Raw genomic sequence first — 16803 nt, 5'->3', positions numbered from 1 at the left:
GCGGGTCCCAATTAGCGAGCAGCGGTATCACCGTTTGAGAAGCGGCAGGGGATCGAAAGAAAAAGGCAAGTGACCAAATATGAGGTGCCAAAAAAATCCAAGAAACAAGTCAAAAAAAATCCAAGAAACGAATGTTTTATAGTACATAGAGGATGACATGCGGGTCCCATGAGCCGACAGGTTCCTCAACGTTTCAAACGTGGCATGAGATCGAAAGAAAAAGGCAAGTGACCAAATATCAGGATCCAAAAATAATTCAAGAAAAGAAACTGGATTGTACATAGAGGATGACATGTGGGACCTATGAGCCAGCAGAGTCCTCAACGTTTCAAAGGCGGCAGGGGATCAAAAGAAAAAGGAAATAGCCAAAAATCGGAGGGTGAAAAAAACCGAAGAAAATGAACTTTTATAGTACATAGAGGATGACATGCGGGTCCCATGAGCCAGCAGGTTCCTCAACGTTTCAAACGTGGCATGAGATCGAAAGAAAAAGGCAAGAGACCAAATATCAGGATCCAAAAATAATTCAAGAAAAGAAACTTGATTGTACATAGAGGCTGACATGTGGGACCTATGAGCCAGCAGAGTCCTCAACGTTTCAAAGGCGGCGGGGATCAAAAGAAAAAGGAAATTGCCAAAAATCAGAGGGTGAAAAAAAACCAAGAAAATGAACTTTTATAGTAAATAGAGGATGACATGCGGGTCCCATGAGCCTGCAGGTTCCTCAACGTTTCAAACGTGGCATGAGATCGAAAGAAAAATTCAAGTGACCAAATATCAGGATCCAAAAATAATTCAAGAAAAGAAACTTGATTGTACATAGAGGATGACATGCGGGTCCCATTTAGCAGCAGCGGTATCACCATTTGAGAGGCTGCACGGGATCGAAAGAAAAAGACAAGTGAACAAATATGAGGAGCCAAAAATAATTCAAGAAAAGAAAGTTTTATAGTACATAGAGGATGACATGCGAGTCCTATTTAGCAGCAGCGGTATCACCGTTTGAGAGGCGGCAGGGGATCGAAAGAAAAAGGCAAGTGACCAAATATGAGGAGCCAAAAATAATTCAAGAAAAGAAAGTTTTATAGTACATAGAGGATGACATGCGGGTCCCATTTAGCAGCAGCGGTATCACCGTTTGAGAGGCGGAACGGGATCGAAAGAAAAAGGCAAGTGACCAAATATGAGGTGCCAAAAAAACTCCAAGAAAAGAAAGTTGATTGCACATAGAGGATGACATGCGGGTCCCATTTAGCAGCAGCGGTCTCAACGTTTCCAAGGCGGCAAGGGATCAAAAGAAAAAGGAAGTAGCCAGAAATCAGGGGGTCAAAAAAATCCAAGAATAGAAAGAATTTTGGTTCATAGAGGATGACATGCGGGACCCATGTAACTGCATCGTAAACGGCTCGATCGGAGAGCGTTGAACGAGATGGCGCGATCGAGAAAAAAACAATGCCAGAGAGGCTGCCATCTGGGCCCTACATCCCTCGGCGGTGCGGATTTGCGTTGACTCGGCCGGCGAACCCGAGATTTCGAGATGCACCACGTCCCGGCCACCATACGCGACGTTTTGGCCGTTTTCGTCGGGCTAGGTGGCCTCAAAAACGAGAAAAAAAACGTTTTGACATGCACAACGGAGAGACCAAAAATCGTCGGCCATGGTCACCAGCAACCACGGCGCGACTTCAACTTCGTCGGCCATGGCAACTTTTCTTGTAGTGGTTGGCGCCGGAATCCCTGGTGTTGCGCCGCACTACACTTCGCCGCCATCAACCTTCAACGTGCTTCTTGACTCCTCCTGGTTCGATAAACCTTGGTTTCTTTCTGAGGGAAAACTTGCTACTGTCTGCATCACACCTTCCTCTTGGGGTTCCCAACGGACGTGTGTTAATTGCACGCATCAAGCTCTTTTTCTGGCGCCGTTGTCGGGGAGATCAAGACACGCTGCAAGAGGAGTCTCCACTTCCAATCTCTTTACTTTGTTTTTGTCTTGCTTTATTTTACTTACTACTTTGTTTGCTGCACTAAAACAAAACACAAAAAAATTAGTTGCTAGCTTTACTTTATTTACTGTCTTGTTCTCTATATCAAAAACACAAAAAAAATAGTTACTTGCATTTACTTTATTTACCTTTTGCTTATTTCATCATGTTTCCTCCTAAGTTCACTCTGAAAGAAATACCGGTAGGACAAGGGTCTATCATTGGAAGAGATAATATAGAAGAATTTTTCACCCATGTTAGTATGGATGAAGATTTTGAAGATATACCATTATTAAAAGTTGCTCCTACTTATGAAAGTGCTTCTGCTTGTTTGGTGCACATGTTGGAAACTAGATTTGTTAATCTCAATCCCATAATACAACTTATGTTTCTTACACTTTCTGATATGGAGATGGGAGAAAAGAGAAATTTTGTTTTAAAAGTCCTTGTTAGAGAATTTGAATATATAGCTAAAGAAGCTAGAAAAGTTTTTATCAAGCATAAGAGGCTTGGTTTGTTCCCTGATTTTAAAACAACACTTGAAAAAATGGACATGGATAGAATAAGGTACACTAGTAATGTTAATGATGGTAAGGAGATTAAAGTACCGATACCTAGTAAGCTCCTAGGAATGCATGAAGCTCTAGAAAATAATTATGCTTGGCTTGTTCCTGAAAATTTGGTTGATGAGAATAGTAAGCCTAAAAGCGTACAAAGAGGAGTTACTTATATAGACCAGATACAATGCATTGTTGAGGAAACTCCCAGCACCCCTGGTAATGATGTTGATGCTTCATCTCTTGATAACACTTGATTCACACTTTCTGTGCCTAGCTGAAAGGCGTTAAAGAAAATCGCTTATGGGAGACAACCCATTATTTTACTACAGAACTTTTGTTTTGTATTTGAGCCTTGGAAGTTGTTACACTGTAGAAACCTTTCCTTATCTTTATTTTATTGCATGGTTGTGCCAAGTAAAGTCTTTGATAGTAAAGTCAATACTAGATTTGGATTATCGCGCGTGAAACGTATTTCTTGCTGTCACGAATTTGGGCAGGGTTCTCTCGTAGGTAACTCAGAAAAATCTGCCAATTTACGTGTGTGATCCTCAGATATGTACGCAACTTTCATTCAATTTGAGCATTTTCATCTGAGCAAGTTAAGTGCCTCTGTAAAATTCGTCTTTACGGACTGTTCTGTTTTGACAGATTCTGCCTTTTATTTCGCATTGCCTGTTTTGCTATGTTTGATGGATTTCTTTTTTTCCATTAACTTTCAGTACCTTTGTGCAATGTCCAGAAGTGTTAAGAATGATTATGTCACCTCTGAATATGTGAATTTTCAATTATGCACTAACCCTCTAATGAGTTTGTTTCGAGTTTGGTGTGGAGGAAGTTTTCAAGGGTCAAGAGAGGAGGATGATACAATATGATCAAGAAGACTGAAAAGTCTAAGCTTGGGGATGCCCCAGTGGTTCATCCCTGCATATTTTAAGAAGACTCAAGCATCTAAGCTTGGGGATGCCCAAGGCATCCCCTTCTTCATCGACAACATTAACAGGTTCCTCTAGTGAAACTATATTTTTATTCAGTCACATCTTATGTGCTTTATTACTTGGAGCGTCTGTTTGCTTTTATTTTTGTTTTTGTTTGAATAAAATCGGATCCTAGCATTCTTTATGTGGGAGAGAGACACGCTCCGCTATTGCATATGAACACATGTGTTCTTAGCTTTATTCTTAATGTTCATTGCGAAGGTTGAACTACCTCATTCATTGATATATGGTTGGAAACGGAAAATGCCGCATGTGGTAAATGGTATAATGTCTTGAATAATTTGATACTTGGAAATTGTTGTGCTCATATAGATCATGTTTAAGCTCTTGCATCATATACTTTTCACCTATTAATGAAGAACTACATAGAGCTGGTTAAAATTTGGTTTGCATGATTGGTCTCTCTAAGTCTAGATATTTTCTGGTTGAGGTGTTTGAACAACAAGGAGACGATGTAAAGTCTTATAATGCTTACAATATGTTTATATGTGAGTCTTGCTGCACCATTTCATACTTGAGTTTGCTTCAAACAACCTTGCTAGCCTAGCCTTGTATTGAGAGGGATTCTTCTCGTGCATCCAAATCCTTGAGCCAAAATCAATGCCATTTGTGTCCACCATACCTACCTACCACATGGTATTTCTCTGCCATTCCAAAGTATATTACTTGAGTGCTACCTTTAAACTTCCATTCTTTGCCTTTACAATACATAGCTCATGGGTGTCTAAGTTGAGAATGATCAAAAGCGAGAAATCCAATGTGAACCTTCTCCTTAGACCCTTGTACAGGCGGCATAGAGGTACCCCTTTGTGACACTTGGTTGAAACATATGTTATGCAATGATAATTCGTGTTAATCCAAGCTAATTAGGACAAGGTGCGAGCACTATTAGTATTCTATGCATGAGGCTTGCAACTTATAAGATATCTTATACATAACACATATGAGTTATTACTACCGTTGACAAAAGTGTTTCTTGTTTTCAAAATGAAAAGCTCTAGCACAAAAATAGTAATCCATGCTTCCCTCTGCGAAGGGCCATTCTTCTACTTTATGTTGAGTCAGTTTACCTACTTCTTTCTATCTTAGAAGCAAACACTTGTGTCAACTGCGTGCATTGATTCTTACATGTTTACCTATTGCATCTGTTATATTACTTTATGTTGACAATTATCCATGAGATATACATGTTGAAGTTGAAAGCAACCGCTGAAACTTATATCTTCCTTTGTGTTGTTTCAAAGCTTTCTACTAAGAATTTATTGCTTATGAGTTAACTGTTATGCAAGACTTATTGATGCTTGTCTTGAAAGTACTATTCATGAAAAGTCTTTGCTATATGATTTAGTTGTTTACTCATTATCTTCATCATTGCTTCGAATCGCTGCATTCATCTCATGTGCTTTACAATAGTATTGATCAAAATTATGATAGCATGTCACTTCAGAAATTATCTTTGTTATCGTTTACCTACTCGAGGGCGAGTAGGAACTAAGCTTGGGGATGCTTGATACGTCTCAAACGTATCTATAATTTCTTATGTTCCATGCTACTTTTATGATGATACTCACATGTTTTATACACATTATATGTCATTATTATGCATTTTCCGGCACTAACCTATTGACGAGATGCCGAAGAGCCAGTTGCTATTTTCTGCTGTTTTTGGTTTCAGAAATCCTAGTAAGGAAATATTCTCGGAATTGGACGAAATCAACGCCCAGGGCCTATTTTTCCACAAAGCTTCCAGAAGTCCGAAGAGGAAACGAAGTGGGGCCACGAGGCGACGCCACAGTAGGGCGGAGCGGCCCAGCCCCTGGCCGCGCGGCCCTGTTGTGTGGGTCCCTCGTGACGCCCCCTGACCTACCCTTCCGCCTACATATAGTCTTCGTCGCGAAACCCCCAGTACCGAGAGCCACGATACGGAAAACCTTCTAGAGACGCAGCCGCCGCTAATCCCATCTCGGAGGATTCATGAGATCGCGTCCGGCACTCTGCCGGAGAGGGGAATCATCTCCCGGAGGACTCTTCATCGCCATGATCGCCTCCGGATCGATGTGTGAGTAGTTCACCCCTGGACTATGGGTCCATAGCAGTAGCTAGATGGTCGTCTTCTCCTAATTGTGCTATCATGTTCGATCTTGTGAGCTGCCTATCATGATCAAGATCGTCTATTTGTAATCCTACATGTTGTGTTTGTTGGGATCCGATGAATATTGAATACTATATCAAGTTGATTATCAATCTATCATATATGAGTTGTTTATGTTCTTGCATGCTCTCCGTTGCTAGTAGAGGCTCTGGCCAAGTTGATACTTGTGACTCCAAGAGGGAGTATTTATGCTCGATAGTGGGTTCATGCCTCCATTAAATGCTGGGACGAGTGACGTAAAGTTCTAAGGTTGTGGATGTGCTGTTGCCACTAGGGATAAAACATCGATGCTTTGTCTAAGGATATTTGTGTTGATTACATTACGCACCATACTTAATGCAATTGTCTATTACTTGCAACTTAATACCGGAAGGGGTTCGGATGATAACCTGAAAGTGGACTTTTTAGGCATAGATGCATGCTGGATAGCGGTCTATGTACTTTGTCGTAATGCCCTGATTAAATCTCATAGTACTCTTCATGATATATGTATGTGCATGGTTATGCCTTCTTTATTTGTCAATTGCCCAACTGTAATTTGTTCACCCAACATGCTATTTATCTTATGGGAGAGACACCACTAGTGAACTGTGGACCCCGGTCCTATTCTTTACATCTGAAATACAATCTACTGCAATTGTTCGTTATCGTTCTTCGCAAACAATCATCTTCCACACAATACGGTTAATCCTTTGTTCACGAGCAAGCCGGTGAGATTGACAACCTCACTGTTACGTTGGGGCAAAGTACTTTGGTTGTGTTGTGCAGGTTCCACGTTGGCGCCGGAATCCCCGGTGTTGCGCCGCACTACACTTCGCCGCCATCAACCTTCAACGTGCTTCTTGGCTCCTCCTGGTTCGATAAACCTTGGTTTCTTTCTGAGGGAAAACTTGCTACTGTCTGCATCACATCTTCCTCTTGGGGTTCCCAACGGACGTGTGTTAATTGCACGCATCAGGCCCCCACACATTATGGCAGCGCGGCCAGAGGGGGGGCGCGCCCCCCTGGTGTGTGGGACCCCCAGACCCCTTCCTACTCCGTTTCTTCGCCTATATAAGTCGTCGTGACCTAAAACTTCGACACGAATAAGCCACGATACGAGAAAAGCTCCAGAGCCGCCGCCATCGCGAAGCCAAGATTCGGGGGACAGAAGTATCTGTTCCGGCACGCCGCCGGGACGGGGAAGTGCCCCCGGAAGGCATCTCCATCGACATCACCGCCATCTTCATCGCCGCTGCTGTCTCCTATGATGAGGAGGGAGTAGTTCTCCCCCGAGGCTGAGGGCTCTACCGGTAGCTATGTGGTTAATCTCTCTCTCATGTACCCCAATACAATGATCTCATGAACTGCCTTGCATGATTGAGATCCATATGATGAGCTTTGTATCACTATTAATCTATGTGCTACTCTAGTGATGTTATTAAAGTAGTCTATTCCTCCTTCATGATGTAATGGTGACGGTGTGTGCATCATGTAGTTCTTGGCGTAGGGTATGATTATAATCTCTTGTAGATTATGGAGTGAACTATTACTATGATAGTATTGATGCGATCTATTCCCCCTTTCATAGCTATTGGTGACGGTGTGTATGCTATGTTAGTTCTCGGTCTAAATTGCAATGATCTATTATGCTCTAAAGGTTACTTAAATATGAACACCGAATGTTGTGGCGCTTGTTAACTCCGGCTTGAGGGAGCTCTTGTAGCCCTACACAATGAATGGTGTTTGTTATCCAACAAAAGAGTGTATGTAGCACAAGTGAGGAGAAGTTATTTATTTATTATGTGATCAATGTTGAGAGTGTCCACTAGTGAAAGTATGATCCCTAGGCCTTGTTTCCAATACTGCAAACACCGCTTACTTACTGTTCTACTACATGTTTACTTGCTGCCATATTTATTTCAGATTGTTATTACCACTCATATTCATCTATACCACCTGCGTTTTAATATCTCTTCGCCGAACTAGTGCACCTATACATCTGACAAGTGTATTGGGTGTGTTGGGGACACAAGCGACTTCTTGTATCGTAATTGCAGGGTTGCTTGAGAGGAATATCTCTGACCTCTACCTCCCTGAGTTCGATAAACCTTGGGTGATTCACTTAAGGGAAACTTGCTGCTGTTCTACAAACCTCTCGCTCTTGGAGGCCCAACACTGTCTACAAGAATAGAAGCACACGTAGACATCAAGCTATTTTCTGGCGCCGTTGCCGGGGAGGTAAGGTAAAAGGCACTCACACTCCGGACCCCCGCAACTAAGCTATTTTCTGGCGCCGTTGCCGGGGATCTGAAGAAAAGTTACACCACAGAGAATTGCCTCCCACGGCAACAAGCTATTTTCTGGCGCCGTTGCCGGGGAGGTAAGGTAAAAGGTATTCACATCCTCCGACTACTAAGCTATTTCCTAGCACTGTTGCCGGTGTGTGAGTGCTCGAAGATATCTCCTTTAGATTCTGCAATTATATCTTTTTGTTTCTTGTTTTTATTTTCACTAGTTAGGCTTAATGGAAAACAACAAAAAAATTAGAGATCTTTATGAACTTTATCTTGTACTAGGACATGATGTGTTTGAAGAGAGAATTAAAAAACTCATGGAACTTTGTTTGCAAAATAGTTGTAGCAATGTTATTAGCATGAACTCTTTGGACACTATTATTGCTAATGCTATGGAAGAATTTAAGCTTGGGGAAGCTGGTTTTGAGGAGCATGATATTTTTAGTCCCCCAAGTTTTGAGGAGAAAATTTACTTTGATGATACTTTGCCTCCCATTTATGATGATTACAATGATGAATATGATATTTTCAGTCCACCTACTATTGAGGAGAAAATTAATTATGATTACAATATGCCTCCTATATATGATGATTATGGTGATGAGAATAATAATGATAGCTATCTTATTGAATTTGCTCCCACTACAATTAATAGTAATGACTATGCTTATGTGGAGAGTAATAATTTTATGCATGTGGCTCATGATAAGAATGTTTCATGTGATAGTTATATTGTTGAGTTTGTTCATGATGCTACTGAAAGTTATTATGAGAGAGGGAAACATGGTTATATGCATCTTAATAATATTAAGTTTCCCCTCTTTATGTTGACAATATTGAAGTTGCGCTTGTGTTGCCTTCCTATGCTTGTTGCATTATGCTTACATGACTTGTTTATTTACAAGATTCCTTTGCATAGGAAGTGGGTTAGGCTTAAATGTGTTTTGAATTTGCTTCTTGATGCTCTCTTTTGCTTCAACTCTTATTTTTCATGTGAGCATCATTAAAATTACTGAGCCCATCTTAATGGCTATAAAGAAAACACTTCTTGGGAGATAACCCATGTTTTATTTTGCTACTGTTTTATTGTGTCTTGGAAGTTGTTACTACTGTAGCAACCTCTTCTTATCTTTATTTTATTGCATTGTTGTGTGATACGTCTCCGACGTATCGATAATTTCTTATGTTCCATGCCACATTATTGATGATATCTACATGTTTTATGCACACTTTATGTCATATTCGTGCATTTTCTGGAACTAACCTATTAACAAGATGCCGAAGTGCCAGTCCCCGTTTTCTCGCTGTTTTTGGTTTCGAAATCCTAGTAAGGAAATATTCTCGGAATCGGACGAAATCAAGACCCGGGTTCCTATTTTTCCCGGAACCATCCGAACACCCGAGAGCCGCCGGAGGGAAGCCCCGGGGGCCCCACACCACACCCCGGCGCGGCCGGTGGGGGCCGCGCCGCCCTATGGTGTGGTGGCCCCAGGCCCCCTCCGAGGCTGCCCTTCCGCCTATTTAAAGCCTCCGTCGCGAAAACCCTAGGAGGAGCGACGAAACCCACAGAAACCTTCCAGAGCCGCCGCCATCGCGAAGCCAAGATCTGGGGGACAGGAGTCTCTGTTCCGGCACCCTGCCGGAGCGGGGAAGTGCCCCCGGAAGGCTTCTCCATCGACACCGCTGCCATCTCCACCGCCATCTTCATCACCGCTGCTGCTCCCATGAGGAGGGAGTAGTTCTCCATCGAGGCTCGGGGCTGTACCGGTAGCTATGTGGTTCATCTCTCTCCTATGTACTTCAATACAATAATCTCATGAGCTGCCTTACATGATTGAGATTCATATGATGATGCTTGTAATCTAGATGTCATTGTGCTAGTCAAGTGAGTTTTACTTATGTGATCTCCGGAGACTCCTTGTCCCACGTGTGTAAAGGTGACAAGTGTGTGCACCGTGTGGGTCTCTTAGGCTATATTTCACGGAATACTTACTCACCGTTATGAATGGCGTAGTGAAGTGCTTATTTATATCTCTTTATGATTGCAATGTGTTTTGTATCACAATTTATCTATGTGCTACTCTAGCAATGTTATTAAAGTAGTTTTATTCCTCCTACACGGTGTAATGGTGACGAGTGTGTGCATCCGTGTTAGTACTTGGTGTATGCTATGATTATGATCTCTTGTAGATTATGAAGTTAACTATTGCTATGATAGTATTGATGTGATCTATTCCTCCTACATAGCGTGAAGGTGACAGTGTGTATGCTGTGTTAGTACTTGGTTTAGTCGTGTTGATCTTTCTTGCACTCTAAGGTTATTTAAATATGAACATTGAATTGTGGAGCTTGTTAACTCCGGCATTGAGGGTTCGTGTAATCCTACGCAATGTGTTCATCATCCAACAAAAGAGTGTAGAGTATGCATTTATCTATTCTGTTATGTGATCAATGTTGAGAGTGTCCACTAGTGAAAGTCTAATCCCTAGGCCTTGTTCCTAAATATCGCTATCGCTGCTTGTTTACTTGTTTTACTCGCGTTACTATCTGCTGCGTTACTACCGCTACCATATTACCACCATCAACTACACGCCATTACTACTGCTCATATTCATTCATACCACCTCGTATTTCACTATCTCTTCGCCGAACTAGTGCACCTATTAGGTGTGTTGGGGACACAAGAGACTTCTTGCTTTGTGGTTGCGGTGGTTGCATGAGAGGGATATCTTTGACCTCTTCCTCCCCGAGTTCGATAAACCTTGGGTGATCCACTTAAGGGAAACTTGCTCGCTGTTCTACAAACCTCTCGCTCTTCGAGGCCCAACACTGTCTACAAGAATAGAAGCTCCCGTAGACATCAAGCACTTTTCCGGCGCCGTTGCCGGGAGGAAAGGTAAAAAGGCACTCATACTCCGGTTCCAGGTAACGATACTTTTCTGGCACTATTGTGTTTGTGCTCGAAGCTATTTCCTTTAGATCCTGCAATTGCATCTTTTTGTTTCTTGTTTACACTAGTTTGGCATAATGGACAACAATGAGCTTCTTATTCTATTTCCTGATTTAAAACATGGATTGTTTGATGCGAAAATTAAAAAACCTATGAAACCTTATTTGCATGCTGGTAGTAATATTAGTATGAACGCTTTGAACACCATTGTTGATAATGATATAGAACGTTCTAAGCTTGGGGAAGCTGGTTTTCATGATCTTTTTAGTCCCCCAAGCATTGAGGAGAAAATTTTCTTTGATGATACTTTGCCTCCTATTTATGATGATTATAATGATAGTGGTCTTTTGGTGCCACCTACTACGGAGAGTAAATTTTGTTGTGATTCTACTATGCCTCCTACACTTGATGAGAATAATAATGATAGCTACTTTGTTGAATTTGCTCCCACTACAACTAATAAAATTGATTATGCTTATGTGGAGAGTAATAATTTTATGCATGAGACTCATGATAAGAATGCTTTATGTGATAGTTATATTGTTGAGTTTGCTCATGATGCTACTGAAAGTTATTATGAGAGAGGAAAATATAGTTGTAGAAATTTTCATGTTACTAAAATGCCTCTCTATGTGCTGAAATTTTTGAAGCTACACTTGTTTTATCTTCCTATGCTTGTTACTTTGCTCTTCATGAACTTGTTTATTTACAAGATTCCTATGCATAGGAAGCATGTTAGACTTAAATTTGTTTTGAATTTGCTTCTTGATGCTCTCTTTTGCTTCATACTCTATTTTTCATGTGAGCATCATTAAAACTGCTGAGCCCATCTTAACGGCTATAAAGAAAGAACTTCTTGGGAGATAACCCATGTGTTATTTTGCTACATTACTTTGTTTTATATTTGTGTCTTGGAAGTTGTTTACTACTGTAGCAACCTCTCCTTATCTTAGTTTTATGTTTTGCTGTGCCAAGTAAAGTCGTTGATAGAAAGGTTGATACTAGATTTGGATTACTGCGCAGTTCCAGTTTCTTCGCTGTCACGAATCTGAGTCTACCTCCCTGTAGGTAGCTCAGAAAATTAAGCCAATTTACGTGCATGATCCTCAGATATGTACGCAACTTTCATTCAATTTGGGCATTTTCATTTGAGAAAGTCTGGTGGCCTAATAAAATCCATCTTTACGGACTGTTCTGTTTTGACAGATTCTGCCTTTTGTTTCGCATTGCCTCTTTTGCTATGTTGGATGAATTTCTTTGATCCATTAATGTCCAGTAGCTTTATGCAATGTCCAGAAGTGTTAAGAATGATTGTGTCACCTCTGAACATGTGAATTTTTATTATGCACTAACCCTCTAATGAGTTGTTTCGAGTTTGGTGTGGAGGAAGTTTTCAAGGGTCAAGAGAGGAGGATGATATACTATGATCAAGAAGAGTGAAAGCTCTAAGCTTGGGGATGCCCCGGTGGTTCACCCCTGCATATTCTAAGAAGACTCAAGCGTCTAAGCTTGGGGATGCCCAAGGCATCCCCTTCTTCATCGACAACATTATCAGGTTCCTCCCCTGAAACTATATTTTTATTCCGTCACATCTTATGCACTTTGCTTGGAGCGTTGGTTTGTTTTTGTTTTTGTTTTGTTTGAATAAAATGGATCCTAGCATTCACTTTATGGGAGAGAGACACGCTCCGCTGTAGCATATGGACAAGTATGTCCTTAGGCTCTACTCATAGTATTCATGGCGAAGTTTCTTCTTCGTTAAATTGTTATATGGTTGGAATTGGAAAATACTACATGTAGTAACTCTAAAATGTCTTGGATAATTTGATACTTGGCAATTGTTGTGCTCATGTTTAAGCTCTTGCATCATATACTTTGCACCCATTAATGAAGAAACACTTAGAGCTTGCTAATTTGGTTTGCATATTTGGTTTCTCTAGAGTCTAGATAACATCTAGTATTGAGTTTTGAACAACAAGGAAGACGGTGTAGAGTCTTATAATGTTTACAATATGTCTTTTATGTGAGTTTTGCTGTACCGTTCATCCTTGTGTTTGTTTCAAATAACCTTGCTAGCCTAAACCTTGTATCGAGAGGGAATACTTCTCATGCATCCAAAATACTTGAGCCAACCACTATGCCATTTGTGTCCACCATACCTACCTACTACATGGTATTTATCCGCCATTCCAAAGTAAATTGCTTGAGTGCTACCTTTAAAATTCCATCATTCACCTTTGCAATATATAGCTCATGGGACAAATAGCTTAAAAAACTATTGTGGTATTGAATATGTACTTATGCACTTTATCTCTTATTAAGTTGCTTGTTGTGCGATAACCATGCTTCGGGGACGCCATCAACTATTCTTTGTTGAATATCATGTGAGTTGCTATGCATGTCCGTCTTGTCCGAAGTAAGAGAGATCTACCACCTTAATGGTTGGAGCATGCATATTGTTAGAGAAGAACATTGGGCCGCTAACTAAAGCCATGAATCATGGTGGAAGTTTCAGTTTTGGACATATATCCTCAATCTCATATGAGAATAATAATTGTTGCCACATGCTTATGCATTAAAGAGGAGTCCATTATCCGTTGTCCATGTTGTCCCGGTATGGATGTCTAAGTTGAGAATAATCAAAAGCGAGAAATCCAAAATGCGAGCTTTCTCCTTAGACCTTTGTACAGGCGGCATGGAGGTACCCCATTGTGACACTTGGTTAAAACATGTGCATTGCAAAGATCCGGTAGTCCAAGCTAATTAGGACAAGGTGCGGACACTATTAGTATACTATGCATGAGGCTTGTAACTTGTAAGATATAATTTACATAACTCATATGCTTTATTACTACCGTTGACAAAATTGTTTCATGTTTTCAAAACCAAAGCTCTAGCACAAATATAGCAATCGATGCTTTCCTCTTTGAAGGACCATTCTTTTTACTTTTATGTTGAGTCAGTTCACCTATCTCTCTCCACCTCAAGAAGCAAACACTTGTGTGAACTGTGCATTGATTCCTACATACTTGCATATTGCACTTGTTATATTACTCTATGTTGACAATTATCCATGAGATATACAAGTTACAAGTTGAAAGCAACCGCTGAAACTTAATCTTCCTTTGTGTTGCTTCAATACCTTTACTTTGATTTATTGCTTTATGAGTTAACTCTTATGCAAGACTTATTGATGCTTGTCTTGAAGTACTATTCATGAAAAGTCTTTGCTTTATGATTCAGTTGTTTACTCATGTCATTACCATTGTTTTGATCGCTGCATTCATTACATATGTTTACAATATGATCAAGTTTATGATGGCATGTCACTCCGGAAATTATCTTTGTTATCGTTTTACCCGCTCGGGACGAGCAGAACTAAGCTTGGGGATGCTGATACGTCTCCGACGTATCGATAATTTCTTATGTTCCATGCCACATTATTGATGATATCTACATGTTTTATGCACACTTTATGTCATATTCGTGCATTTTCTCGGAACTAACCTATTAACAAGATGCCGAAGTGCCGGTCCTCGTTTTCTGCTGTTTTTGGTTTCAGAAATCCTAGTAAGGAAATATTCTCGGAATCGGACGAAATCAAGACCCAGGTTCCTATTTTCCCCGGAACCATCCAGAACACCCGAGAGCCGCCAGAGGGAAGCCCTGGGGGCCCCACACCACACCCTGGCGCGGCCAGTGGGGGGGCCGCGCCGCCCTATGGTGTGGTGGCCCCAGGCCCCCTCCGAGGCTGCCCTTCCGCCTATTTAAAGCCTCCGTCGCGAAAACCCTAGGAGGAACGACGAAACCCACAGAAACCTTCCAGAGCCGCCGCCATCATGAAGCCAAGATCTGGGGGACAGGAGTCTCTGTTCCGGCACCCTGCCGGAGCGGGGAAGTGCCCCCGGAAGGCTTCTCCATCGACACCGCTGCCATCTCCACCGCCATCTTCATCACCGCTGCTGCTCCCATGAGGAGGGAGTAGTTCTCCATCGAGGCTCGGGGCTGTACCGATAGCTATGTGGTTCATCTCTCTCCTATGTACTTCAATACAATAATCTCATGAGCTGCCTTACATGATTGAGATTCATATGATGATGCTTGTAATCTAGATGTCATTGTGCTAGTCAAGTGAGTTTTACTTATGTGATCTCCGGAGACTCCTTGTCCCACGTGTGTAAAGGTGACCAGTGTGTGCACCGTGTGGGTCTCTTAGGCTATATTTCACAGAATACTTACTCACTGTTATGAATGGTGTAGTGAAGTGCTTATTTATATCTCTTTATGATTGCAATGTGTTTTGTATCACAATTTATCTATGTGCTACTCTAGCAATGTTATTAAAGTAGTTTTATTCCTCCTACACGGTGTAATGGTGACAGGTGTGTGCATCCGTGTTAGTACTTGGTGTATGCTATGATTATGATCTCTTGTAGATTATGAAGTTAACTATTGCTATGATAGTATTGATGTGATCTATTCCTCCTACATAGCGTGAAGGTGACGAGTGTGCATGCTTGTGTTAGTACTTGGTTTAGTCGTGTTGATCTTTCTTGCACTCTAAGGTTATTTAAATATGAACATTGAATTGTGGAGCTTGTTAACTCCGGCATTGAGGGTTCGTGTAATCCTACGCAATGTGTTCATCATCCAACAAAAGAGTGTAGAGTATGCATTTATCTATTCTGTTATGTGATCAATGTTGAGAGTGTCCACTAGTGAAAGTCTAATCCCTAGGCCTTGTTCCTAAATATCGCTATCGCTGCTTGTTTACTTGTTTTATCTGCGTTACTACTGCTGCGTTACTACTGCTACCATATTACCACCATCAACTACACGCCATTACTACTGCTCATATTCATTCATACCACCTGTATTTCACTATCTCTTCGCCGAACTAGTGCACCTATTAGGTGTGTTGGGGACACAAGAGACTTCTTGCTTTGTGGTTGCAGGGTTGCATGAGAGGGATATCTTTGACCTCTTCCTTCCTGAGTTCGATAAACCTTGGGCGATCCACTTAAGGGAAACTTGCTGCTGTTCTACAAACCTCTGCTCTTGGAGGCCCAACACTGTCTACAAGAATAGAAGCTCCCGTAGACATCATTGTGCCAAGTAAAGTCTTTGATAGTAGGGTTGATACTAGATTTGGATTACTGCGCAGAAACAGATTTCTTACTATCACGAAATTGAGCAGCCCCGTCTGTAGGTAACTCAGAAAATTCTACCAATTTACGTGCGTGATCCTCAGATATGTACGCAACTTTCATTCAATTTGGGCTTTTTCATCTGAGCAAGTTAAGTGCCCCAGAAAAATTTGACTTTACGAACTGTTCTGTTTTGACAGATTCTGCCTTTTATTTCGTATTTGCCCGTTTTGCTATGTTTGATGGATTTCTTTGTTCCATTAACTTTCAGTAGCTTTGTGCAATGTCCAGAAGTGTTAAGAATGATTGTGTCCTCTCTGAACATGTGAATTTTTGATTATGCACTAACCCTCTAATGAGTTTGTTTTGAGTTTGGTGTGGAGGAAGTTTTCAAGGGTCAAGAGAGGAGGATGATATACTATGATCAAGAAGAGTGAAAAGTCTAAGCTTGGGGATGCCCCCGTGGTTCATCCCTGCATATTTCAAGAAGACTCAAGCATCTAAGCTTGGGGATGCCCAAGGCATCCCCTTCTTCATCGACAACTTATCAGGTCACTTCTAGTGAAACTATATTTTTATTCCGTCACATCTTATGTACTTTACTTGGAGCGTCTGTGTGCTTTTATTTTCGTTTTGTTATTTTTCATTCTCTGAATAAATTCATGCTTATGTGGGAGAGAGACACGCTCCGCTGTTGCATATGAACACATGTGTTCTTAGCTTTACTTTTAGTGTTCATGG

Source organism: Lolium rigidum, chromosome 6 (genome assembly GCF_022539505.1).
Source record: "Lolium rigidum isolate FL_2022 chromosome 6, APGP_CSIRO_Lrig_0.1, whole genome shotgun sequence".
Lineage (NCBI taxonomy): Eukaryota > Viridiplantae > Streptophyta > Magnoliopsida > Poales > Poaceae > Lolium > Lolium rigidum.
This window is presented reverse-complemented; position numbering follows the sequence as displayed.